This window comes from Ahaetulla prasina, chromosome 1, assembly GCF_028640845.1.
Source record: "Ahaetulla prasina isolate Xishuangbanna chromosome 1, ASM2864084v1, whole genome shotgun sequence".
NCBI lineage: Eukaryota > Metazoa > Chordata > Lepidosauria > Squamata > Colubridae > Ahaetulla > Ahaetulla prasina.
In genome coordinates this window covers 368,111,213-368,139,154 of record NC_080539.1, presented here as the reverse complement: position 1 = coordinate 368,139,154, position 27,942 = coordinate 368,111,213, and the positions used below count along the sequence as shown (strand labels likewise).

The 27,942-nt window shown below is 45.6% G+C and overlaps 1 protein-coding gene across 4 annotated transcripts in view; it reads right to left on the bottom strand.

Moving 5' to 3' along the window:
* The window catches only part of SBNO2 (strawberry notch homolog 2), a 174,324-nt gene that overhangs the window by 127,466 nt on the left and 18,916 nt on the right, over positions 1 to 27,942 (bottom strand). The window lies entirely within an intron of this gene.

The following is a 27,942-nucleotide window of genomic DNA, read 5'->3' as shown; positions in this document are numbered from 1 at the left end:
CCGAGGACTACCTGTACTACCTGAGTTATATGGCTTCGTTTTCAAAGTGTCATTTTCTCCCATCTAAAATATATCACAAAGGGAAATTAATGACTTTGGCAGCTTTTCAAAATAGCATTCGTTTAACTGAAATAGTATGTTGGAACTGCTACAATTTCCAAATAAATCTTGATTTGCTGGGCTATTTGAAACTCATTTAGCGCATGTCATCTAATTTGAATAAAAAATAATCTGTATTCTTAGAAACGCTTTGGGTTAAAGGAAGAAAAGTTAAGGTGTTTGTGTAGCAAACAAAATTAATCGGGGATAATTTTTAAGTTATTTTACTAAAAAAAAAAAGGCATCAATAATGCTTAATTAGATTCCAGACCATTGAGGACATTGGAAAAAATTTCCAAGAAATCCAATGTAACTGTAATCTCCTCTACTGGAAATAAAAGAAAAATTGATCTCAACTGTATGCATCAAACATAGTTGCTTCCAATTGTAGTGTTATTTTAAAAATAAAAATAAAATTATTTGGGACATTTTCTTGAATAATAGAATAATAGAATAGAATTTTTTATTGGCCAAATGTGATTGGATACACAAGGAGTTTGTCTTGGTGCATATGCTCTCAGTGTACATAAAAGAAAAGATACATTCATCAAGGTACAACACTCACAACACTTAATGATAGTCATAGGTTACAATTAAGCAATTAGGAAATAATCAATTACAGTATAAATTGTAAGGATATAAGCAACAAAGTTACAGTCGTAAGTGGAAAGAGAAGAGTCTGCATTACTATTAATCTTCTCATGAGAAGATTAATGGTAATGCAGACTTAGTAAATAGTTTGAAAGTGTTGAGGGAATTATTTGTTTAGCAGAGTGATGGCGTTTGGGAAGAAACTGTCTTTGTGTCTAGCTGTTCTGGTGTACAAGTGCTCTGTAGCGTCGTTTTGAGGGTAGGAGTTAAAACAGTTTATGTCCTGGATGTGAGGGATCTGTAAATATTTTCACGGCCCTCTTCATGATTCGTGCAGTATACAGGTCCTCAATGGAAGGCAGGTTGGTAGCCATGGTTTTTTCTGCAGTTTTTCATAAGTCCCTTTTTGACCGGAAATTGCCAAGCATTTGGCAAAAAAATGTCAAAAAATGGTTTTTTAAAAAAAGATTTCTACAAACTGAGCTTGACTTTTCATTCCCTCCCCACTCCTGAGGGAAGGATATTGCAAAATCCCCATTCCCTCCCTATTCCTGAGGGAAGGATATTGCAAAATCTCCATTCCCAGCCCACTCTGAGACCAGCCTGAGGTGGTATTTGCCGGTTCTCCGAACTACTCAAAATTTCTGCTACCGGTTCTCCAGAACCTGTCAGAACCTCCTGGATTTCATCCTGGTTGTAAATCCAGGGCTAACTGTCCCTAAATCTTCTAATACAGTGGTCCCCAACCTTTCAGACCTCAGGGACCACTAAATTCATAGTTTTAAATCCCACGGACCACTAATATGATCTGCCTAATGACTGGGTGTGTGGGCGTGGCTAGGTGGTCATGTGATTGGGTGGGCGTGGCCAACTCGATGTCACTCACGTCAAGGGGCACCTCATCAGTCTCTACTCACCCTTCCCAGCCATTCCTCTGACTGAGAAGGAGGCTCAGTAGAAGCACCTCACTGAGGACTAGGAGCATAGGCTTTCCAAGCAAAGGGAAGACCTGTGGGAGTGTAAGGCCAGGTACTGGCGCTTGGAAGCTCAGCGGGCTGAGATGGTCAGCCAGTTCCAGGCCATGATGCAGTCCCAATGGAACAAGGTCCTCCGGCTCTTCGCCACCAGAGGCACTTCCCTCCAGCCTTCACCCAAAGCCCCACACCAGGAGGCTGAAGAAGACCCCAAGTTGGAATTTCTACCCCCCTCTGCCCCACACAAAAAGACCCCAAAGGGGGAAACTCTGCAGCAACACAAACATTCATTGCATGTATCTGTCCCAGGGGGCGTAGTTTGAGGACCCCTGATTTAGTGCAATATCAAAAATGCAAATAATTTTTCTGCGGACCACCAAAATTTTCTCACGGACCACCAATTGGTGACCACTGTTCTAATATACAATCCTGTAGTAAGCAATCAGATAGAGAAGCATCTCTCGGCTGCCTGCTGGGAGGTATAATTGGGCAATTAAAAAAAACATCCCTATCGCAGCTCTCCAAAAGACCCAGCGTTTATATTGCTTGTCATCCTTTATTTATCGCAACGGATGTAAAATTAGCGGTCGCTTGCGGGAAAGCGAACGAGATACCAGAAAACCAAAAACGAGAAAGAAGCAGCCGCCGCACAGGGCGGCTGAAAAAATTGACGTGAAGCTATTGGCACATCACTGGATCCTTCTGGTTTTCACCCATCCCACAATTGCTGAGTCTTAAGTAAGCAGTTCTGCTCCCCCAACCCACCCCCACCCCTCCTGTTTTCCCAAGTTTGTAACCGCATTTGATAGGAAATCTAGAGCCGACGATTCCGGTAAGAGCTGCAAAGGATGAGCTTCACTTACTTACGGTTTCACGGAGGGTAAGTTATTACGGAGGGGAGAAAATCAATAAGGGAGACGGAGAGAAACCTTCTTCTGCATTAGCTTGCTGTCCCTACAGCTGGGAGCAGTTAGGGTTTTCACCGGAGGGCTCTGGCCAATAAGTAAAAGCAAATCTAGAAGGGGTGTTGAATGTGGGGGGTGGGCTAAGGGAGCAGAACTGGACACACACACACCACCTCCCCCAAGGTCAAACACAACCCTGATGCATTGTCCCGGGATCATGTGAGCAGCATCTTGTTGTGGTCCACCAGCAGCGGAGTCAGACAGTGAGGAGGCTGGGGAGGACAATGGGCCAGTCCTGGAGTCTGGGGAAGATCCGGATGAGGGCTCTGGGTCGGAGTTAGAGATGGGGCCAGGGCCATCTGGGGTTGTGCGGACTCTGGAGCCACCAGAGGTGGACAGCAGAGAGACAGAGGAACAGGAGGAGCCTGTTCCAAATGCACACATGCGAAGAGCTGCCAGAAGGCAAGAGCAGCTGAAGCAAAAAGGACAACTCAGGAGTAAGGCTAGAAGATGATTGGCCACTCCCATAAGGCTTAAAAGAGCATCAACGAACTGTTGGGTTCTTTGTAGAAAAGCAACGTTGATTCCATTGCTTCTTGTCAGAGTCTCTTGAACTTTGTGGGGGTTTTGCCAAGAAAAGCCTTTGGCAGTTTGCCAAAGACAACAAAGGTTGGTGATAAGGCCAAAGGACTGTTTATGAAGAATTTGTTTTGGACTGTTTTAATAAAATATGTTTGTTCAGGACTAATTGTTTTTGGTAATCACTACTTGGGCCTCGGCCACAACACATCTGTAATCTTTCCAACGGGCTTCCGACAAGCAGTCAATGGGGAAGCCAGATTTACTTAATGACTGCATGATTCCATTAACAACTGTGAGAAAAAAGGTCATAAAATGGGGCAAAACTCACTTAACTGCCTTGCCTAGCAACTGAAATTTTGGGTTCAATTGTAGTCGTAAATCAAGGACTCCCCATCTCAATCAATCTGCAAACACCCACTCCATCTACCAATTAAGATGCAACCACGCAGCCAATCGGCCCGCTCACACAACACTCCCCACCTCCCCACCAGTATTTATAGAGAGACCGCAGCTCCGACCACGCTTTGCTCACACGGGCACGAAGCCGAAAGCACCAGCCTGAAGATGATGAGTGAGACCTCGTCGAAACGTCGCCAAGATACCCTCAACCTTACACGGGAAAAGACCCGAATATGCCAAGACCTACAAATCAAGGACTACCTACACAGTTGCTTAATGACCAAAGTTATGACGGACACCCCCCCCCCAAAGATTGCTTATGATCTGGATCTGAAGTTCCAATGGCCGCTGCCCGTGTGGTCATATGATTGTATTGCGGGCGCTCAGCAAGCAACCTGCACTTATGGCAGCATCCCGCAGTCACATGACCACAATTTACAACATTTTTGATGAAAGCCAGCATTTACAATGAACCCATGGTGAACAATGGGTTCGCTTAATGACCAAAGATCCATGGCGATTTGTTTAACGATGGCCACCAAAGAGTTTGTCAAATAGGGTCAGTTATGGGATGACCTGGTTTACAACCATCACAATTTATGACCACAGTAGGCAAGATCTACTAAGTTCGTAAGTCAAGGACTACCTATAATATCTTTTCAGGCACAGAGGTTCATTGCCTGAATTTGAGCAATCCCTCCCTCTCTCAGCCCAAGAGCCAATCGGATAGAATGGAGAAGCGGCCGGGCTAGGAGCAAGAGGACTCGGGTTCTAAACTCTCTTAGCCACGGGAATTTATTGACTGATCTTAGGCTAGTGCCTCCCTCTCAGTCTAAGAACCAATCGGTTGTAGCAGAAAAGGTGCTAGATTAGGAGCAGGGAGAACCAGGGCCTAATCCCCCCTCATCCACAGATTCTCATTGGCTGAACTTAGGTCAGTCCCTCCCTCCCAACTCAAGTGCCAATCAGGTGTAGGGAAGGGTTTGGACCTTAAATGGGGGAGAACCAGCTTCTAGTCCCTATTCAGACTTTAGGCTGGCCCGTCCTTCTTAACCCACAGCCAGTTTTGGGGTAATGGAGAAGATGTTGGATTAGAACAGGGGGTCTGTCCAACCTTGGCAGCTTTACGACTTGCGGACTTCAACTCCCAGAATTCCTCAGCCAGCCCATGAAGTCCGCAAGTCGGAAAGTTGCCAAGGGTGGAAAACCGTGAATTAGAAGCAACAAAGGTTTTTCCCCCCCCCCCCGTAAGTTTTCTTTCTTTACAGTAAGAACTTCACACAATTGCTAGTACTCAAGATGCAAAGAGAATCTGTGGCCACAACCAGAGAAGATCTAGATCAGGGGTCTCCAACCTGGGCAACTTTAAGACTCCCTTTGCTGGCTTTGCTGGCTGAGGAACTCTGGGAGTTGAAGTCCACAAGTCTTAAAGTTGCCCAGGTTGGAGAGCCCTGGACTAGAGCAGTGATGGCTAACTTTTTCTAGACCGAGTGCCCAAAGCACACGTGTGCATGCGCAAATGCGCAAGCACTCAAACCCCCAAAAGGCAATGTGCGCGTATCCCCTGCCCTCTGTACGCGCCCCGCTCCTCCACCCTTGCATGTGCACCCACACACATGCCACGCCCCTCCATGCATGCACACATGCCCCCCCCAGCGCACTGCCCCCCCATGCATGCGTAAATCCACCCCGCACACCCCTGCACATCCACGGCAGGGACCCAACAACCAGTTGGCTAGCAGGAGGCATGCGTGCATGCGCGGCGGAGCTGAACTGGGGAGTATGCCCACAGACAGGGTGCTGTATGCCACCTGTGGCACGTATGTCATACGTTCCCCATCACGGATCTAGAGAGTCTGCACACAAAGTGCAGGTAGCTCTGGACTTACAACAGTTCATTTACCAACTGTTCAAAGTTACACCACTGAAAAATGTGACTTAAAGACTGTTTTTCACACTTACATTTTGCAGCATTCCCACTGTCATGTGATGGAAATTCAGAGGCTTGGTAAAACTGACTCGTATTTATGACGGTTGCAGTGTCCCGGGGTGACATGATCCCCCTTTTGCGACCTTCTGATGAGCAAAGTCAATGGGGAAGCCAGATTCACTTAAGAATCAACTTAACTTAAATGCAGTGATTCATTTAACAACCGTGGCAAAAAAAAAGGGTTGTAAAAATGGGGCAAAACTCATTTAAGAACTGTCTCACTTAGCAACAGAAAATTTTGGCCTCAATTACCTGTAGCCCCACATTCAAGATGGATTCTCCCACCAAACTTACAGATTTTGCAATCTAGTCAGTGTTCCGTTTGCTGTTCCGAACAGCACAACGAATACTCTGAAAAGAAAACAAGACCAATTTTCTTCCAGTATTACAAAGTCTAAAAAGGTAAAGGTTTCCCTCGCACATACGTGCTAGTCGTTGCCGACTCTAGGGGGGCGGTGCTCATCTCCGTTTCAAAGCCGAAGAGCCAGCGCTGTCCGAAGACGTCTCCGTGGTCATGTGGCCGGAATGACTCAACACCAAAGGTGCACGGAACGCTGTTACCTTCCCACCAAAGGTGGTCCCTATTTTTTCTACTTGCATTTTTACGTGCTTTCGAAACTGCTAGGTTTGCAGAAGCTGGGACAAGTAACGGGAGCTCACCCCGTTACATGGCAGCACTAGGGATTCGAACCACTGAGCTGCCGACCTTTCGATCGACAAGCTCAACGTCCTAGCCCCTGAGCCACCGTGTCTACCCATTACAAAGTCTCGAAGCCCTGAAATATTTTCACTCGCCCTGGGTCCACGACTATCGGCTCTCCTCTGACCTACAAGCTGCAACCAAGAGCTTCTGAGTCCTCCTATTTTTAAAAGCCAAGACCTTGATTATTTTCTTAATTCTGGGCCCTGATAAAAATCAAATTCTTGGAATTCTGAAGCCTGCAGCAGGGAGAAATACGTAATGCGGATTAGCTCAAGTGCCAAAGAAAATTTATTCCCAGATGTTTTAGGACTGTAAACCAGAATTTCAAACAATATCAATGCACTTGGAGACCATCGGATCAGGAAGGGCTGATCGGCCCACACAGACAGATTCAAAGAAAACGGTACAGGTTGTCCTCAACTTCATGACCACAATTGAGCCCAAACTTTCCATTGCTAAGCAAGGTGGTTGTTAAGTGAGTTTTGCCCCCATTTTACCACCTTTCAGGATCTTAAGTGAATCACCACAGTTAAGCAGGGTTGGGATTCAGCCGGTTCGGGAGAACCGGTAGTTACAGCCTGCAGCTGGGCCTCCCCATCCACCTCGGTGCTATCCCGTCTTATACAATCGCTGTTTTTTTGACGCAGTGCGTCACAAGGCGCGTGAGTGAAGCTATCCTGTCCTATACAATCGTGTTTTTAACACAGTACACATGTGCGCAAGGCACTTGCAAAGGAAGCGAGTGTGCGCGCATGCTCACATTTTTCATTCTGGGCGAACCGGTTCTTCATTACAGGGGTCTTCAACCTTGGTCCGTTTAAGACTTGTGGACTTCAACTCCCAGAGTTCCTCAGCCAGCTTTGCTGGCTGAGGGACTCTGGGAGTTGAAGTCCACAAGTCTTAAAGGGACCAAGGTTGGAGACCCCTGTTTTATTATGTGAAGCTCACCTCTGCAGTTAAGTTGTAAGATGGTTGTGAGGCAGCGGTGAAATGTAAAATTTGTTACTACCGGTTCTGTGGGCGTGGCTTGGTGGGAGGGTAATGCGACTGGGTGGGCATGGCCAACTTTTTTTTTTTAACTTTTAAAAGCATTTTTGTAAAAAATTATTTTAAAAGCCTGTGATGATCAGGCAACTCAGCTGGGATCGCCAGAAGGAAAAAAGCTTTTAAAGGGTTCTGGCGATCCCAGCTGAGCCGCGTGATCATCAGAGGCTTTTTTTTTTTACTTTTAAAAGCATTTTTCCGGCCAAAGAAAAATTGCTTTTAAAAGTAAAAAAAAAAAAACAACCTCTGATGATTACACGGTTCAGGTGGGGCAGAGGGGGGGGTGTAGGAATTTTTGCTACCGTTTCTCTGAACCACCCGCCTCTATCGCTACCGGATCGGGCGATCCAGTCTGAACCGGGAGCATTTCACCCCTGTTGTGAGGTGAATCTGGCTTCCCTACTGACTTTGTTTGTCAGAAGGTCACAAAAGAGATCATGTGACTGCTGGGGACACGGCAACCATCGTAAGTACATGCCAGTTGCCAAGCATTTGAATTTTGATCACGTGACCACAGGGAAGCTGTCGAGCAAAAGAAGGGTCGTAAGTCCTATTTGTTTCAGTGCCCGTTGTAACTTGGAATGGTCACTAATGGAATGGCTGTAAGTCAAGGACTGTGTCTGAGAACCCGCTTCCCCCCACCCCCACCCCGCACAATCTCCAACCCAAAACTGGCTGCTGAACTATCCGTGATGCTGCTTCAAAGGAGAGTGAAGTCACATCAGCTCAAGAAGGCCTCTGGTGGCTCAACAGACTAAGTCTGTCTGTTATTAACACAGCTGCTTGCAATTACTGCAAGTTCAAGTCCCACCAGGCCCAAGGTTGACTCAGCCTTCCATCCTTTATAAGGTAGGTAAAATGAGGACCCAGATTGTTGGGGGCAATTAAGTTGACTTTGTATATAATATACAAATGGATGAAGACTATTGCTTAACACAATGTAAGCCGTCCTGAGTCTTCGGAGAACGGCGGGATATAAATTCAATTTTTTTTTAAAAAAACTGCTTTATAAAATCTTAGGAAGGCCACACCTGCAATCCTGCATCCAATTTTGGTCACCGCACTACGAAAGTGCAAAGAAGAGCAACTAAGATGATTAAAGGCTTGGAGACAAAAATTTAAAGAACATGTTCAGTAATTAGATAAGTCTAGACTAGAGAAAAGTGTTGTGACCCAGGCCCTAGTAGGTAGTAATAAACTTAGTCCATGGAAAAACAAACTTTATTCAAACAGCTGGGAATTACTTCATTCCCAGCATTGTTCAACTCAAAGTAAAACAAATACCTCCCAACACAAATTCCTCAGTTATCTCACAAACTTTAGTCCAATTAGGCAAACTGCCAAAGGCCTTTCCTGGTAAATGTCCAGAAGCCACAAAAACAAAGATGTATACGAAGCAGAAGACGCAGCTACAACGTTGTTTTCCGGCAAAGCTAAGATGCCGGATCTGGTCTATTTTAAGCCTTCTGGGAGGGGCCAATCATCTCTTGGCCCTACTCCCAAGTTGTCCTCTCTACTTGAGCTGCTCTTGCCTTCTAGCAGCTCTTCTCATGCGTCCATTAGGAACAGGCTCCTCCTGTTCCTCTGCCTCACTACTATCAGTCTCTGGAGGCTCTGGAGTCCCCACCTCATTTCCCGATGGCCCTGGCCTCACCTCAGTCTCATCGCTGTTCGACTCCATTGCCAGCTCCGTAGGCTGCTGATGGACCACAACAAAAAGAAAGGGGCCGTGGTAGCTCAGGCCGGTAAGAAGCCTGTTATTAGAACACAGCAGCCTGCAATTACTGCAGGTTCAAGCCCGGCCCAAGGTTGACTCAGCCTTCCATCCTTTATAAGGTAGGTAAAATGAGGACCCAGATTGTTGGGGGGGGCAATAAGTTGACTTTGTAAATATTCAAATAGAATGAGACTATTGCCTTACACACTGTAAGCCGCCCTGAGTCTTCAGAGAAGGGCGGGATATAAATGTAAATAAATAAAAATAAAAAAGAAAGACTAGGGGTGACTGATAGCAGTATTTCAGTATTTGAGGGGCTGCCACAAAGAAGAGGGGGTCAACCTGTTCTCCAAAGCACCAGAAGGCAAAACCAAAAACAATGGATGGAAACTAATCGAGGACAGAAGCAACCTGGAATTAACTTTTTAAAAGTGAGGACGATTAACGGGTGGAACTACTTACCTCCAGAAATATTGGATGCGCCATCACTGGAGGTTTTTAAGAAGAGACTGGACAAGAGACTTGTCGGAAATGGTATGGGGTCTCCTGCTTGAGCAGGGGGTTGGATTAGAGGACCTCCAAGGCCCCTTCTAGCTCTATTCTGAATTGAAATTAATAAAGGAGAATATTTGTAGCTCAGGATTGACATGAGGGGCCCTTGGTGTTCTCCGAACTTGCTTGTTTTCTTGCAGATGTTTCATTACCCAAACTAGGTCACGTCATCAGTGCTAATGGTGTTAGCTAGATTGGGTAAGGAACTGAAATTGAACCGAAGAATTCAGCAGCCGGCGCACAGCTAAAACTCTGCTGACCCAGCGTCCTCTTCCTAACCATTAACCAACGCTTCCCTGCGAAATATTTCCATTATGACACCGAAATACAATCCCTGTGGGGCCGTATCCAATTACCCAGGGCGCATTTAAACAGGCAGGAGCGGTTCCTTGAAGAGGCAGCATTTAATTAGTCGCAGTGATAAAACTTTTGGCTGACTCTGACAAATGGCTGTAGAGGTTTAGCCACACAGAGCTCAGAGCATGTCTTGGGGAGGGAGGGAGAGAGAGAGAGAGAGTGTGTGTGTGTGTGTGTGTGTGTGTGTGTGTGAGAGAGAGAGAGAGATATCTCATCACTGCTAGTAATTTACACCATCAAAGGCAGGGAGGGGGGATACAGTCTTCGCCATGGGAAGGCACAATTTCGGACAGCAAGAAGTGGACCTATCAGAGATGCAGCTATGTTAGATTTTAGAGTGGGTACAAATACAGATTAGGCGAAACCTGGCTCACAAACAGTAACTCTGAGAGGGGACTTTGGAGTCCCAGTGGACGCCCACATAAACATGAGCCAGCCGTGTGCGGTGGCAGCCAAAACACTAATGCAATCCTTGGTTGTATAAACAGCGGCACAGAATCAAAATGACGTGAAGTCTTAGTACCGCTTTATAAAGCCTTAGTAAGGCCACACCTGGAATCCTGCATCCAGTTTTGGTCACCTCGTTTCAAAACAGATGTTGGAAAAAGTGCAAAGAAGAGCAACTAAGATGATTAAAGGCTTGGAGACAAAAACATCTAAAGAACGGTTGCAGGAACTGAGTATGGCCATTCTAGAGAAAAGAAAGGCCCTACTCCCGAGTTGTCCTCTCTGCTTGAGCTGCTCTTGCCTTTTGGCAGCTCTTCTCATGCATGCATTAGGAACAGGCTCCTCCTGTTCCTCTGCCTCACTACTATCGGTCTCTGGAGGCTCTGGAGTCCGCACCTCACTTCCTGATGGCCCTGGCCCCACTTCAGCCTCATCGCTGTCCATCTCCGTTGCCAGCTCTGTAGGCTGCTGATGGACCACAACACCCAGAGAGCTGGCTCTCTGTGCCACTTCCGGCACGCATGCCATAGATTCGCCATCACGGCGACAGGGCATCATAAGCCCGAAATGGGACAATTCGCCACGGCCAACTCACCGTAGTCAATTCACCGCGGGACAATTCACCGAATAAAAAAGTTCATTTCAACGGAACCGCAGCCGATAATAACAAAATAAAGAAAGCCAATCCAGAAATATAACAAGTTGCAATAATTTCGACGAAAACATGGTGACCCATAATAAAAGTAATTGAATGAGACCATTCACACAGAGAATCCTTGACTTGCAATAGTTCGTTTAGTGACGGTTCAAAGTGGCAACGGCCCCTGGGAAAAAAAATTGACCCGCGACCATTTTGCGCAGATGGGAGACCACGCGTCTTAAAGTTGCCAAGTTTGAGGAACACGGCCGTACACAGATGTGTCAACACTGGCACCCAGATTCTCAAGAACTCGCACTGCTGCCCACTCGCAGGAGGAAGCAACTACTCACAAATTCCTCATAAAGCAACACAGATGGATAACTTTTCAGCTCTGCTGCCTTTCAGCTCTAACTTCCTCCTGCAAACTTCTGCTTCCAAAGTGGCAAAGTAAGAAAAAAGAATGAAAGACTAACAAATGCAGAAGCAGAAGAGTGGGACGGCCAAAAAGCCAAGGGCACATCATGGTTTCCCGCCCTCCTCTCCCCCCCAAATAACCAAACTAGCAGGAGCCATGCTTATATTTAAGGCATAGTGTGATCATCTCAGGTGAGACAAAAATCTTATAGGCCTGTGATGGCGAACCTATGGCACACGTGCCAGAGGTGGCGCACAGAGCCCTCTCTGTGGGCACATGCGCTGTCGCCAGCTGCTCTTCTGGTTTTCGGCCGTTTCCAACCCTTTTCCAGGCCAGTTTTTGGGCCGAAAAATGACCTGAAAACGGCCAAAACCCAGGGCATTTTTATTCCAGTCTCTAGCTCTATGGTCTCCGAGTTGAAAAAAATTCTGAGGATCCGCCTCCCTGGTGATGTTCCCCAGCTTTTTTCAACTCAGCCTCAGCTATGGTCGCTTAATTTTTAGCTCCAGAGCTTTAGAGCTGAGCTATATTATTCCCTGGATATTTTTTTCTTATTTTTGGATTTGGGTTTTCTTTCTTTTCCCTTCAGGTAAATTTGTTTCTTTCATCTTGATTTTTCTTGGATCTATGATTGTTGCTTGCAGCTAGGAAGGGCTCTCCGTTTATTTGTTTATTTATTTATTTATTTATTAATCATACTTTTATACCGCCCTTCTCCGAAGACTCAGGGCGGTTTACAGCCAAAATAAAAATTGTACAAAAAGAAACAAGTTAAGAACATTACTTAAAAATCTGATTCTAAAAATTGGCCCCATACGGATCGATACGGATTGGAGCTGGGGGGGGGGTGTCGCCCTTTCTGAACCATTTTCCAGCTGTGTTTTGGGCTGTTTTCCGGCCATTTTCCGGCAGTTTTCAGGCCATTTTCAGGCCCAAAAAACGGCCCAAAAACAGGAATGCATGGACTGGCCAGCTGGTCTTCATGTTTCTGGCGCTCCAGTACACGCACATGTATTCTGGTTTGGGAACTTGGTTCTGTTATAGGCCATCACAGCAGGAAGCAAGGGATATAGGTGGTCCTTTTTTATTATTATTATTTGCATTTATATCCCGCCCTACTCCGAAGACTCAGGGCGGCTTACACTATGTCAAACAATAGTCTTCATCCATTTGTATATTATATACAAAGTCAACTTATTGCCCCCAACAATCTGGGTCCTCATTTTACCTACCTTATAAAGGATTGAAGGCTGAGTCAACCTTGGGCCTGGTGGGACTTGAACCTGCAGTAATTGCAAGCAGCTGCTGTTAATAACAGACTGTCTTACCAGTCTGAGCCACAGAGGCCCATTACAACCACTCGTTTAACGACCATTTGAAGTTACAACGGCATTTTAAAAAAGTGATCTAGGACTGTTTTTCACTCTTATAAGCATTGCAGCATCCCCACGGTCGCGTGATCAAAATTCAGACACTTGGCAACGGACTCCTATTTATGACGGTCGCAGTGTCCCGGGGTCATGTCCCTTTGGCGACCTTCTGACCAGCAAAGTCAATGGAGAAGCCAGATTCACTTAACAACCCTGTCGCTGACTGAACAAGTGCAGTGATTCGCTTAACAACTGTGACCAGATAGGTCACAATAGTCTGGCTTAGCAGTGAAAATTGTGGGCTCATTGTGGTCATAAATTGAGGATTACTTGCAGTCTGTCACGGACTTCAAGGTATCAGTTCTCTTCTTGCTAGCTGTAGCTCTGACCAGCGCTTTGCAAGCGATCTGGCAGTAAGACAACAGCAGCCTTGCAAAATGCACTGCAAAGTTAGGAAATGCGGCTTCCTAGGAATTTAAACTTGCAAAAGAAAAATCTAGCCTTCGTAGTTGTTTACTTCCTTTGAGTACAATCAGTGTTTCTCAACCTTAGCGCCTGTAAGACGGGTGGACTTCAATTCCCAGAATTTCCCGGCCAGCTTTGCTCTGAAAGGATGCACATGACCGGCTGTCTGCAGGGAATGTAAATCCTTCCATTCCCCACCGTCCAGTCAGAGCTGAAGAAGCTTCTTGGATGAGAAGAGAAATGTCTTCAGAAAAAAACCAAGAAAGTCCAGCTGCCTCCAGAAAAAGCACCTTTGGGACAACCATGACCTGGAAGACTGAGAGTCTCTACAGACTTTTAGCTATATAATTTGGGATGAACACCCTTCAAATGGTGTGGGAGAATGAACAGGTTTTCATTTGCACCACTCAGGTGACTCTGAGGACACAAATAAACCTCCAGGTGGCCTCAACGACTCTCAAAAAGGATGCAAACGACCAGCTGTCTGCAAGGAATATAAATCCTCCCATTCCCCACCATCCAGTCAGAGCTGAAGAAGCTTTTTGGATGAGAAGGGAAACGTCTTCAAAGAAAAAACAAGAAAGTCCAGTTGCCTCCTGAAAAAAAGCACCTTTGGAAACAACCATGACCTGGATGACTGAGAGTCTCTACAGACTTCTGGGAGTTGAAGTCCACCCATCTTAAAGCTGCTAAGCTTTAATGAGCCTCGGTGGCTCAGTGGTAAGAGTGCAGTACTGCAGGCTATTTCTGCCGACTGCCTGCAATTTGGCAGTTCAAATCCCACCGGGCTCAAGGTTGACTCAGCCTTCCATCCTTCCGAGGTGGGTAAAATGAGGACCCAGATTGTTGGGGGCAAGAGGCTGACTCTGTAAACCGCTTAGAGAGGGCTGGAAAGCGCTGGAAAGCGGTATATAAGTCTAAGTGCTATTTGCTACTGCTAAGGTTGAGAAACACTGAAATACATCATCACTGCTTTATCTCCTACATTTCCAAGGTCGGGCATGTTGCCAAATTAAACCAAGAGCATTAGGCAGCACTCAAAGTGACTCAAAGGTTTGTACAAATATCTCGGCACTAAAATGAAACCCATTTTAACCTAAATACAGGTAGTCCTTGATGTACGACTACCATTGAGTTCAACATTTCTGCTGCCAAACAAGGCAGTTGATAAGGGAGTTGTGCCACATTTTGCAACCTCTTTTTTTTTTTTGCCGCAGTTGTTAAGCGAATCGGGCTTCCCCCCACAGTGACTGAAACTGGCTGGGAAGGTTGCAAAAGGTGATCCCATAAATCCCAGACAGTGCAACTGTCATAAATACTTGCCAGCTGTAATGGACCCAAATTCTGATCACGTGACCATGGGGATGCTGTAACCGTCGTAAGTGTGAAAACTGGTCAGAAGTCGGTTTTTCCCCCAACACCATTGTAACTTCAATTGGTTGCTAAATGAACGATTACTGACTTACCACCCTGACTGCGCCCCAACATTTCTGTTGCTAAGGGAAGCATTTGTTAAGTGAGTTTTGCCCCATTTTACAACCTTCTTGCTGCAGTGGTTAAGTTAGTAGCACCGTTGTAAAGCGAATCTGGCTTCCCCATCGACTTTATTTATTTATTTATTTATTTATTTACATTTATATCCTGCCCTTCTCCGAAGACTCAGGGCGGCTTACAGTGTATAAGGCAATAGTCTCATTCTATTTGTATATTTTTACAAAGTCAACTTATTGCCCCCCCAACAATCTGGGTCCTCATTTTACCTACCTTATAAAGGATGGAAGGCTGAGTCAACCTCGGTCCGGGCTTGAACCTGCAGTAATTGCAGGCTGCTGTGTTTTAATAACAGGCTATCTTACAGCCTGAGCCACTCAAGGACTTTGCTCATCAGAAGGTCGCAAAAGGGGATCACGTGACCGCAGGACACTACAACCGTCATAACAATGAGTCAGTTGCCAAGTGACACGACCACAGGGACGCTACAACGGTCATAAGTGTGAAAAACAATCGTAAGTTACTTTTTTCAGCGTCATCGCTTAGAGAGGGTTGTAAAGCATTGTGAAGCGGTATATACTGTAAGTCTAAGTGCTATTGCTAGTGTAATTTCCATCCGTCACTAAATGAATGGTTATAAGTCGGCGATTACCAGACAGATGGTGACTATGCCATCCGCCTGGATAGCTTGCGAGATTTGTTTCTCTCGCCATGCACATGTATACATCCGAACTAGACAGAGGGATACAATCAAGATCAAGGGAGGTACTAATACCACTCTATAAAGCCTTAGTAAGACCACACCTAGAATGCTGCATCCAATTTTGGTCACCACACTATTAAAAAAAGATGTTGAGATTCTAGAAAAAGTGCAGAGAAGTGCAACCAAGATGATGCGGGGACTGGAGGCTAAAACATACAATGAACGGTTGCAGGAACTGGGCATGGCTAGTCTAGTGAAGAGAAGGACCAGGGGAGACACGATAGCAGTCTTCCAATATTTGAGGGGCTTCCACAGAGAGGAAGGGGGTCAAGCTATTTTCCAAAGCACCCAAAGACCAGACAAGGAACAATGGATGGAAATTGATCAAGGAGAGATTCAACCTGGAAATAAGGAGAAGTTTTCTGACAGTGGGAACAATCAACCAATGGAACAAAAGTTGCCTTCAGAAGTTATAGGAACTTCATCACTGGAAGTTTTCAAGAAGAGACTGGACTGCCACCTGCCAAAAATAGAGTAGGGTCTGCTTGGGCAGGGGGTTGGACTAGATGACCTACAAGGTCCCTTCCAACTCTGTTAATCTGTATCTGTAGATGTGTTGTTTCTCTGTGCCATATAATATATGTGGGTGCATGCATAATTTTGTATTTATTTATTTATCTTGTCATGTTTATGTTTATGTCAGATCCTTTGAGGGCTGAATGCAATGTAATTTCATTTTAATGTATGCCGATTAGCGTATATTCAAAGTGATAATAAAGTTATTCCAGGTCTTCTAAGTCTAAGTCTAACCTATATCCAACAGTGGAAAAGGGCATTCTAACTTAAGGCTGCCATGTTTACAGAAAAAATGTTAATTTCCAAGAGATTTCCTACAGCAAACTTTAATACCCAGGCAGATAAAATATATGCAATTGGGCTTTCAAGTCTCTAGGTCTCAATCTATTTAAGGCATGGGCATCTAATCATCCCTGAGACCTCCAAAACAATAAATTAACGTGCCAAATAATAAATCTAAGGCAATATAAAATCATTACACCAATGGGAATCATCATGTACTGAATTCCTGTAACCTGACTTGCACACAAAGGTAAAGTAAATGAAACTTCATTTTCAAGAGTCATTTGGACAGTAAGATGGGCGGTGTTTAAATCTGCTAAATACATAATTTTGATGAATAATTTTATTTTTATTTTTTTTTATTTTTATTTATTTGCATTTATATCCCGCCCTTCTCCGAAGACTCAGGGCGGCTTACACTATGTCAAGCAATAGTCTTCATCCATTTGTATATTATATACAAAGTCAACTTTTATTGCCCCCAACAATCTGGGTCCTCATTTTACCTACCTTATAAAGGATGGAAGGCTGTGTCAACCTTGGGCCTGGTGGGACTTGAACCTGCAGTAATTGCAAGCAGCTGCTAATAACAGACTGTCTTACCAGTCTGAGCCACCAGAGGCCCTTATTTTTTGTGCCTTAGCTCAGCCTAGTTAGCCGTCTCAGCTCTGCTGCATCCAGGGTTGGCAGTTGTAATATAGAGCAACCAAAAATTTTGTGCCGCTCAGCACCACAAAGTTGTGCATTTCCAGATTGAAGGTTTTAAATGTCCTGATCTGAACTTCGCCGTGGGTTTTTTTTGAGTGGGGTTTGTTTTTTTTTTTTTTTGGTCCTGGCAAAAGATTTTAGATCTAGGATTCTCTGAATTCCAGATGTTGCCCATGACCCACTGAATTTTATACAAGCTGTAGCTTCTGCGTCATCCGCCAAGAACCAAAAAAAACCCTTCCAGATCCCAAGGATGAAGTTGAAGCTTTCCTGGACTTTCTTGTGACCACCAAGCCAGAAAAATAACAACATGAATTTCTGGTATTGCAAAACAAGGCAGCGTTTTAGGCCAAGAACAAACAAAAACAGCACTGAGTTTTTTCTTACCATGACCTTATTCTAAGTGGGGTTTCAGTTGTTGTGGCTCCAGCCTCCGAACCTGGCCCCATGCCCGAAAGTGACTCTGAGAGTGAGGGGGAAGGGCCGGTAAGGCTTACCTCAGGAGCACCAATTCCTTTGGCCCGGCTCCAGGAGCCAGAACCAGGCCAGTCGGAGGACGTAATGAGGCCGACATCCCGATTCCTCCCTTCCTCAGGCTACGCCTACAGATGCAGCTGATAATCATACTAATCAAGCCTGGACCGACCCGCGCTTCAGAAGATTAGAGAGGCGGTGTCATCAAAGGGAATGGTGGGGCAGGAGCCCCACCCCACGGGATATATAAGGAGCTTTAGGACTGCTCTCACTTCTACGGGAAGCAAATTAGCGGAACTGTGTCGAAGTGAGCTGAAGTCTTAATCTGTTTGAACTTTTTGGCAGGCAGCTGCGTTTTCTCGGCCAGGACTGATAGGAACCGTGTAACCACTGGCTGTAGGCCAGCTCGTTACTCCAAAGTGAGGACGGAGACAGAACATCAGTTTTCTTCGCTGGAAAACATGAGGGTGAACAGAATTCGGTCTAAACCAGGGGTGTCAAACTCAAATTCATTGAAGGCCGCACCAGGGCTGTGTTTGACCTGGGGGGGGGGGGCTGTGGCCAGGGAGGGTGTGGCCAGCTTGATGTCACTCATGTCGAGGGTGCCTGTGGTGAGCCTAGCACTCTGCCAGGGAAAATGGGTGCTCCCGAACTCCATTTTCGGCTGCGACAGCTTCCTGCAACCCTCTGCCAGGAAAAAGGGAGCTCGGGAGGGCCACCGTTTTTGCTGGCAGAGGCACTGTGGGCTGGTCCTTCGCTTTTTCCAGGGCAGCTCTGTGGGCCAAATCCATGGGGTGGGCCGCTGGGGGTTCGCAGGGGTTCGGGAGAACCTCTAGCTAAGATTCTGTGCAATTCGGGGAACCCCCAAATCCCACTCCTGGCTGGTCCCCACCCAGCCCGCCCCTTTGAGGAGTCTCCACGCAGCCTGTTTTGGATGCAGGTAAGTGCAAGGTGCGCGTGGAGGCTTGGAGAGGGCAAAAAATGGGCCTATCGGAAGTTCGGGAAGGGAAGTTCTCCAGCGGGCTTCCGGAGCCTGGGGAGGCTGTTTTCACCCTACCGGAGGCTCGAGGAAAACCTCCAGAGTCTGGGAGGGCAAAAAGACACACACCCCCAGTCACTGTGACTGGGTGGACTGGGTGGGCGTGGTCAGCTTTTTTTTTTTTACTTTTAAAAACATTTTTTCTACAACCTTTTCAGCTGAAGAGGTTGTAAAAAAATGCTTTTAAAAGGTTCTGGTGATCAGGCAACTCAGCTGGGATCGCCAGAGGAGCCTTTTAAAAACTCGGCCGAAGAGGTTGTAAAAAAATGCTTTTAAAAGGTTCTGGTGATCAGGCAACTCAGCTGGGATCGCCAGAGGAGCCTTTTAAAAACTCGGCCGAAGAGGTTGTAGAAAAAATGCTTTTAAAGGGTTCTGACGATCCCAGCTGAGCCGCGCGATCATCAGAGGCTTTTTTTTTTACTTTTAAAAGCATTTTTTCGGCCAAAATGCTTTTAAAAGTAAAAAGAAAACCCTCTGATGATCACACGGCTCAGCTGGGGTGAGGGGAGGGGCAGGGATTTTTGCTACCGGTTCTCCACCGCCATCGCTACCGGATCAAGCAATCCAGTCCGAACCAGGAGCATTTCACCCCTGCCTCCAGCTCAATCCACAGTTCTGATAGGCGAATTTTTCCAACTTGCTTCAAGCAAGGAAGATTCATTCCATTGTCGGCCGTCTGGTAATTTCAATTCAACGTTCTCTTCCTTGTTTCCTTTCTGACTACCTCTGCTTTGCCAACGTGCTTTGCTGCACTCTTGAAATTACAGGTAGTCCTCGAGTTACAACAGTTCATTTAGTGACCATTCAGAGTTACAACGGAGCTGAAAAAAGGGACTTATGAACGTTTCTCACACCTACAACTGTTGCAGCATCCCCATGGTCACATGATCAAAATTCAGACGAGACGCCTGTCAACAGCTTTGTATTTATGACGGTTGCAGTGTGCTGGGGCCGTGCGATCCGCTTTTGCGACCTTCTGACGGGCAAAGTCAAGGGGGAAGCCAGATTCACGTAACAAACATATGACTAACTTAACTAATGCAATTTTTTTATTTTTTTATTTTGCATTTATATCCCGCCCTTCTCCGAAGACTCGGGGCGGCTTACACTATGTTAAGCAATAGTCTTCATCCATCTGTATATTATATACAAAGTCAACTTATTGCCCCCAACAACCTGGGTCCTCATTTTACCTACCTTATAAAGGATGGAAGGCTGAGTCAACCTTGGGCCTGGTGGGACTTGAACCTGCAGTAATTGCAGGCAGCTGCTGTTAATAACAGACTGTTTTAGCAGTCTGAGCCACCAGAGGCCCTATGATTCGCTTAACAACGGTGGCAAGAAAACGTGTAACATGGGGGCAAAACTCACTTAGCAAGTGTTTCGCTTCTAGAAACATAAATTTTGGGCTCAATGATGGCTGTAAATTGAGGATTAGCTGTCTTCTGATATCCAAAAGCCGCTGGCCCCAAACGGGGAGAGCGTTATATGAAGCATTTCATTGAAAGCATTGCCGGGTCAGGGAACAATCCCACCTTTGTAAGACCAGGTGTGCAGGAGACAGTCTTCACTTTAACTAAGACAAGAGATTGCCTGCAGTCCCAAAAATGTAACTCTCCAAAGGAAAACAAAAGCCAAAACTCCTCAGGCACGAAAGTCAGGATTTAGTCGTCTACCAGCCTGACAAGTTCAAGAAAAAGTCACCCTGGTTCTGGAGAACAAGCCTCTATTTGTAGCTTAACACCCAACAGAAGAACAAACAGCTGAATCCTTGGGGATATTACACAAACACACAAACACACACACGTAATATATCCAGCCTTTACTATTTTCACAAGTAACTCAAGGCGGCAAACGTATCCAACAAAATCTTCTTCCAAAATAGGAAAATATCCCCACAACAACGCTGAGAGATGGATTGGGCTGAGAGAGAGAGAGAGAGAGGGACTAATCCAAAATTACGCAGCCGGCTTTTATGTCTAAGATGGGACTAGAACTCACCGTCTCCTGGTGATTGGCCCAAAGTCACCCAGAAAGGCTTTCATGTCTGAGGCGGGACTAGATTTCACCGTCTCCTGGTGATTGGCCCAAAGTCACCCAGAAAGGCTTTCATGTCTGAGGCAGGACTAGAATTCACCGTCTCCTGGTGATTGGCCCAAAGTCACCCAGAAAGGCTTTCATGTCTGAGGTGGGACTAGAATTCACCGTCTCCTGGTGATTGGACCAAAGTCACCCAGAAAGGCTTTCATGTCTGAGGCGGGACTAGAATTCACTGTCTCCTGGTGATTGGCCCAAAGTCACCCAGAAAGGCTTTCATGTCTGAGGCGGGACTAGAATTCACCGTCTCCTGGTGATTGGCCCAAAGTCACCCAGAAAGGTTTTCACACCTGAGGCGGGACTAGAACTCACCGTCTCCTGGTGATTGACCCAAAGTCACCCAGAAAGGCTTTCATGTGCTAAGACGAGACTAGAATTCACTGTCTCCTGGTGATTGCCCCAAAGTCACTTTATTGGCTTCATGCCTGAGGTGGCGCTAGAATTCACTGTCTCCTGGTGATTGGCCCAAAGTCACCCAGAAAGGCTTTCATGCGCTAAGGTGAGACTAGAATTCACTGTCTCCTGGTCACTTTATTGGCTTTTATGCCTGAAGTGGGACTAGAATTCACCGTCTCCTGGTGATTGGCCCAAAGTAACCCAGAAAGGCTTTCATGCCTGAGGTGGGACTAGTACTCACAGTCAACTGGTTTCTAGCCTGGTGCCTTAATCAGTAGACCAAACTGACTATATTGACAAATTATCGTATGCCCTACTTCTAAACTATTCATTTGGTTCCGTCTATGGGTCCACCTCTGACCTGGATGCTGAAGACCTGACATAAATCAAATCCATCCCCATCATCATCAGGCCCAATATTCCTCAACCTTGGCCATCTTGAGTTGTGTGGACTTCAATTCCCAGAATCCATCTCAAAGCTGCCAACGGGAGGAAATGCTGAGGTAGCTGAATACTACATTGCCACAAAGAAGAGGGAATCAAACTATTCTCCAAAGCACCTGAGGCCAGGACAAGAAGCAACGGGTATAGACACTAATCAAGGAGAGAAGCAACCTAATGCTAAAAGAGGAATTTCCTGACAGTCAGAACAATTAATGAGTGGAACAACTTGCCACCAGAAGTTGCAAATGCTCCAACACTGGAAGTTTTTAAGAAGATGTTGGATAACCATTTGTCTGAAGTGGTGTAGGGTTTCCTGCCTGGGCAGGGGGTTGGACTAGAACAGGGGTCTGCAACCTTGGCAACTTTAAGACTTGTGGACTTCAACTCCCAGAATTCAACTTCAACTCTTCAACTCCCAGCAACTTCAACAACTTCAACAGACTTCAACTCCCACCAAAGCTGGCTGAGGAACTCTGGGAGTTGAAGTCCATAAGACTTAAAGCTGCCAAGGTTGCAGACCCCTAGACTAGAAGACCTCCAAGGTCCCTTCCAACTCTATGATGATAATGATGATGATGACAGTATACACAGCAAACAAGATAATTATGCTGGATTTCGTATCACAGATCACTAGTCGAACACTTCCCAAGCGTTTAGGACTGCATGATGTATCGGCAAATTATGCGAGCGGATCCCAGTAAGGTGGCCTTCTGCAGCTGACCAATGGTGATCTTGTCAGCGCCAATTGCTTTTAAGTGCTTGCCTAGGTCTTTAGGCCCAGCTCCCAGTGTGCCAAGTACCACTGGAACCACCTGCACTGGTTTATGCCAGAGTCTCTGCAATTCGATTCTCAAATCTTGATATCTGGTGACTACTTCTTCTTCTTCTTCTTCTTCTTCTTCTGCTTCTGCTTCTGCTTCTGCTTCTTCTTCTTCTTCTTCTTCTTCTTCTTCTTCTTCTTCTTCTTCTTCTTCTTCTTCTTCTTCTTCTTCTTATTATTATTATTATTATTATTATTATTATTATTATTATTATTATTATTATTATTATCATCATCATCACCACCTATAGGAGAGAGTAGCTACTTGTTGGGGTTCCAGACAGAGGAGGCATCTGTTTCACCGCTGGCTCCCTTTTCTATTCCAAGCGTTTGGGGAACTAATCTCTGATTTGGCCCAGGTCCTTTTTTTCTGAGAAATAAGTAAGAAACTGATTTGGGTAGCATGCAAACCATAACCTCCTTCAAATGACTTCCTCTCGAAGCTTCGTGCGATGTCCCAGGAGAGGCAACCGCTAACTTTTCATTTGACAACTGCAGAAACACTCCAGCTGGCTGTGTTACAGAGATCCCCCCCTCCCCGGCTACTGCCAAACAGGGCCTCCATGGATTCGCCCGCCTTTTTTGAAACCCAAGTGAAGGCGGTGCCCTCGGTAAAAGCAGTGGTGGGGTTCAAATAATTTAACAACCGGTTCTCTGCCCTAAGGACAGGCTGGGTAGGCGTGCCCATGGTGGGCGTGGCCAGGGGTGTGTGACAGGCAGCGCTCGGCTTCCTGCTCCCCCCCCCGGGAGCAAAAAACGCGCCACTGGGGGGGGGGCGCTGAATCCTGCACCCCATTTTGGGCCTAGGAGGCCTGCCTGAACTTACATGGGAGAAAAAATGGGGCATGTGGGGACTCCTGGAAGGGCCAGGGCAGAGGGAACCAGCAATTTAACTACCAGTTTCGTCCGAACCGGCTGAATCCCACCACTGGGTAAAAGACCAAGATATACTACTCTTTAATTGCGGATTATTTGAAGACAGAAATTCCTCCTCCTGCTCTGAGCCGGCTACCGATTAGCCCATTTCACGATGTGGCCCAGAGTTCTAATATAGCACAGGTAGTCCTCAACTTGTGACCATTTTGTTTAGCGGCCGCTTGAAATTCCAGTGGCACTGGAAAAAAAAAGTGACTTGGGACCGTTCTTCACGCTTACGACCATTGCTGCTGTGTCCCCGTTGTCACGTGATTTACATTCGGATGTCTGACAACTGGTTCATATGTATGACGGTCGTAAGTGTGAAAGGGTCATGTGATCCCCTTTTGTGACGGTCTCACAAGCGAATTTGGAAGCCAGATTCATTGGACAACTGTCTTACTAACATAAAAACTGTGGGGATTCATCTAAAACAGGGGTCTCCAACCTTGGTCCCTTTAAGACTTGTGGACTTCAACTCCCAGAGTCCCTCAGCCAGCAAAGCTTGGCTGAGGAACTCTGGGAGTTGAAGTCCACAAGTCTTAAAGGGACCAAGGTTGGAGACCCCTGATCTAGAACATACGATGAACAGTTGCAGGAACTGGCCATGGCTTGTCTAGTGAAGAGAAGAAGCAGGTGAGACATGATAGCGGTGTTCCAATATTTGAAGAAGGGGTCGAGCTATTTTCCAAAACACTTGAAGGCCAGACAAGAAACAATGGATGGAAACTGAACAAGGAGAGATACTCAACCTGGAAATAAGGAGAAATTTTCTGACAGTGAGAACAATCAACCCATGGAACAGAAGTTGCCTTCAGAAGTTGCGGGAGCTTCATCACTGGAAGCTTTCAAGAAGAGACTGGACTGCCATCTGATAGAAATGGTGTAGTGTCTCCTGCCTGGGCGGGGGGTTGGACTAGATGACCTACAAGGTCCCTTCCAACTCTGCTAATCTGTTAAAGAAAGGTTGTGAAATGGGGCAAAACTCACATAACAATTGACTTGCTTAGCAACGGAAAATTGGGGCTCCATTGTGGTCGTAAGTCAAGGACTACCTCTAAAACCCAAGTTATCTCCCTGATAACCAGGGCCCACTTTTGAACCAACATAGCCTATCTTATTACCAAATTGATCATAAATTAAATATTAAGTAGAGATGAAAAACAGAGAAAAGTGAATATTATGGCAGAAATTGAAATATATAAGTTATATTTGAGAAGTACTTATAAGCTGTAAATTTTGACTCGGTCAATACTCTGTTCAGAAAAAACGTACTGTTTATGTTTATTTGTATACTGTATACTGCACGAATCAAGAAGAGGGCCGTGAAAATATTTACAGATCCCTCACATCCAGGACATAAACTGTTTCAACTCCTACCTTCAAAACGACGCTATAGAGCACTGCACACCAGAACAACTAGACACAAGGACAGTTTTTTCCCGAAGGCCATCACTCTGCTAAACAAATAATTCCCTCAACACTGTCAAACTATTTACTAAATCTGCACTACTATTAACCTTCTCATCGTTCCCATCACCCATCTCCTTCCACTTATGACTGTATGACTGTAACTTTGTTGCTGGCAATCCTTATGATTTATATTGATATATTGACCATCATTTGTGTTGTAAATGTTGTACCTTGATGAAGGTATCTTTTCTTTTATGTACACTGAGAGCATATGCACCAAGACAAATTCCTTGTGTGTCCAATCACACTTGGCCAATAAAAAATTCTGTTCTATTCTATTCTATTCTATTCTTATTCTATTCGTTTTTTTAAAAAATAAAAAAAATTACAAAAAAAAAACCCCATAGCTTATCATTAATCTTACATTACAGTTCTCTACTCAGAAGGCTGGGCCATTTAAATGAATCCCTCATCCTCAGCAAACGGCTCCATTTCCAGAAAAAACCACAAACTTCCTAGGAAACTTAACATCAATTTCCAACAATCGAAAGCCATTTTTATTAGTGGCATAAGTCCAGAAGAACTTCCCCACCCAATTAACACATATGCCAATACACTGACATTAAAAATTTGCAGAAAATGAGCAATTCTGGAAGGAAGTTGCTTAGAATGTATCGCCAGCTAGATAAATCAGGCTTAAACTAGACTTCTAATCCCACCCCCCACACACACACACCCGGTCCCCCAGTTCAATTTTCACAACTGCAGCTTGCAGAACCTAAAAGACACCAAAAAAACTAATCAAGGAGAGAAGCAACTGAGAACTGAGGAGAAATTTCCTGACTGTTCGAACGATGAATCAGTGGAACGACTTGCCTGCAGAAGTTGTGAAGTTTTTAAGAAGATTTTTGATAACCATTTGTCTGGTGTAGGGTTTCCTGCCTGAGCAGGGGGTTGGACTAAAAGACCTTTCCAACTCTGTTATTCTATATTCAGTGGGTGGAAACTGATCAAGGAGAAAAGCAACTTAGAACTAAGGGGAAATTTCCTGACAGTTGTAATAATTAATCAGTGGAACAATATTGCCTGCAGAAGTTCTGAATGCTCCAACACTGGAAGCTTTTAAGAAGATGTTGGATAACCATTTGTCTGAAGTGGTGTAGGGTTTCCTGCCTAAGCAGGGGGTTGGACTAGAAGACCTCCAAGGTCCCTTCGAACTCTGTTATAAGTGTTCAGCAACTGGAATATAATTAGAACAATTGCAGCATCCTGGAGTCAGCTGCGATCTCTCCACCAGCTTCTGATAAGCAAAGTCAATGTGGAAAGCTGGGTTTGTTTAATGACTAATTCTAATTCTTTCTCTTTCTCTTTCTCTCTCTCTTTTTCAGAATAGAACAGAATGGAATAACAGAGTTGGAAGGGACCTTGGAGGTCTTCTAGTCCAACCCCCTGCCTACACCACTTCAGACAAATGGTTATCCAACCTCTTCTTAAAGACTTCCTTAAAAACAGCAAAGCTGGCTGAGGGACTCAAGTCTTAAAGGGACTAAGGTTGGAGATCCCTGCTATACGGTATCCTTCTACAGTCTACCAAGCCATACCCACAGAACCGGTAGTAAAAAAATTTGAAACCCACCACCTTTTGCGACCTTCCGATAAGCAAAGTGAACAGAGGGGCCAGACTGATTTTAACAACCGTCTTGCTAACTCCACAACTTGCAGCGATTCGCTTAACGACTGCGGCAAGAAAGGTCATTAACATGAGGCAAAAACTCACTTAACAAACGTCTCACTGAACAACAGAATATTATATTTTTTTTTGCTCAATTGCGGCCGTAACTCGAGGACTACCTGTGTACAAATACCAATCCCCGTTTCAGAAGCGAGCGTCTGGGATTTTTGCAGGGTCGAGCGACTTCACCCGCACGCACGCCACGAATGCACAACTAAATCTCCCGGGAGGTAGCCTTGCGAGCCGCTCCCTGCCACCAGCATCAACACCCCATTTAAATCTTTGCCCCATGGGACCGAGAAGAAATATTTGGGGGGAAAAAAAATATCATACATTCAAATCTCAGTCGTGGAAAGAAGATTTTTCTCCCCGGGGCCAAATAATCCTTGCCAAGTTTTGCTGATCTACCTATGTCTCCGTGCCCTTGCCGGCGGCTAAACCAAGCAAGATTGACAGGTTCTGCTGTCGTCGTCATAGGCTGGGGGCAAGAATAGCAGGGCTGACGGTTTGAGGGCTAAAAAAGAGGCGGGGGAGTTTCAAGCTAGCGTAAGCCCTTCCTTTGGCTCGTCTCTGACTGAGAAAGAGTTGGCTGCGATTGCTTGGGGTTGTAGAAATGTTTCGTGGAGTACATCAACGGCGCCTTCGCTTTTAATAAGCACTGACAGGTCCCCTTCAAAAAGCAACCGGACTTTCATCTGAAAAGTCCAGCTGCCTTTTGAAAAAGCACTTCTGGGACAACCATCACCTGGAACAGGGGTCTCCAACCTTGGCAACTTTAAGCCTGGTGGGCTTCAACTCCCAGAATTCCCTAACCAGCTTTGCTGGCTGGGGGATTCTGGGAGTTGAAGTCCATCAGGCTTAAAGTTACCAAGGTCGGAGACGCCTGTCCTGGATGATTGAGAATCTCCGTAGACAAGAACAGTCAGGCTTACTAAGCAACGGTAAGCAAAAATACTAAGTGTATTTTATCAGGGCAACCTGACCTACCCAATTATGGGATGTAGCATAGTGTTCCATCTCATAACTGGGTAAGCAGGTTACCTTGATTTAAAAAAACAAACCACAGTTACCGTATTTTTCAGAGTCTAAAACGCTCCGGATTATAAGACGCACCTACCTTAGCTCAGGGGCTAAGACGCTGAGTTTGTCGATCAAAAGGTCGGCAGTTCAGCGGTTCGAATCCCTAGTGCTGCCGCGTAACGGGGTGAGCTCCCGTTACTTGTCCCAGCTTCTGCCAACCTAGCAGTTTGAAAGCACGTAAAAAATGCAAGTAGAAAAAATAGGGACCACCTTTGGTGGGAAGGTAACAGCGTTCCGTGTGCCTTTGGCGTTGAGTCATGCTGGCCACATGACCACGGAGTCATCTTCGGACAGCGCTGGCTCTTCGGCTTTGAAACGGAGATGAGCACCGCCCCCTAGTGTCAGGAACGACTAGCACGTATGTGTGAGGGGAACCTTTACCTTTACCTTTATCTTTTTTGGTGAGGAAAACAAGAAAAAAGAAATCTGCCTCCCAGCAATTTTGCCTCCTTGCAGCAAACAGCCTGCTTTACTTTCATTTTCGTTTTCAGCATAGCTTGATTAGCACAAGGGGAAAAAAAA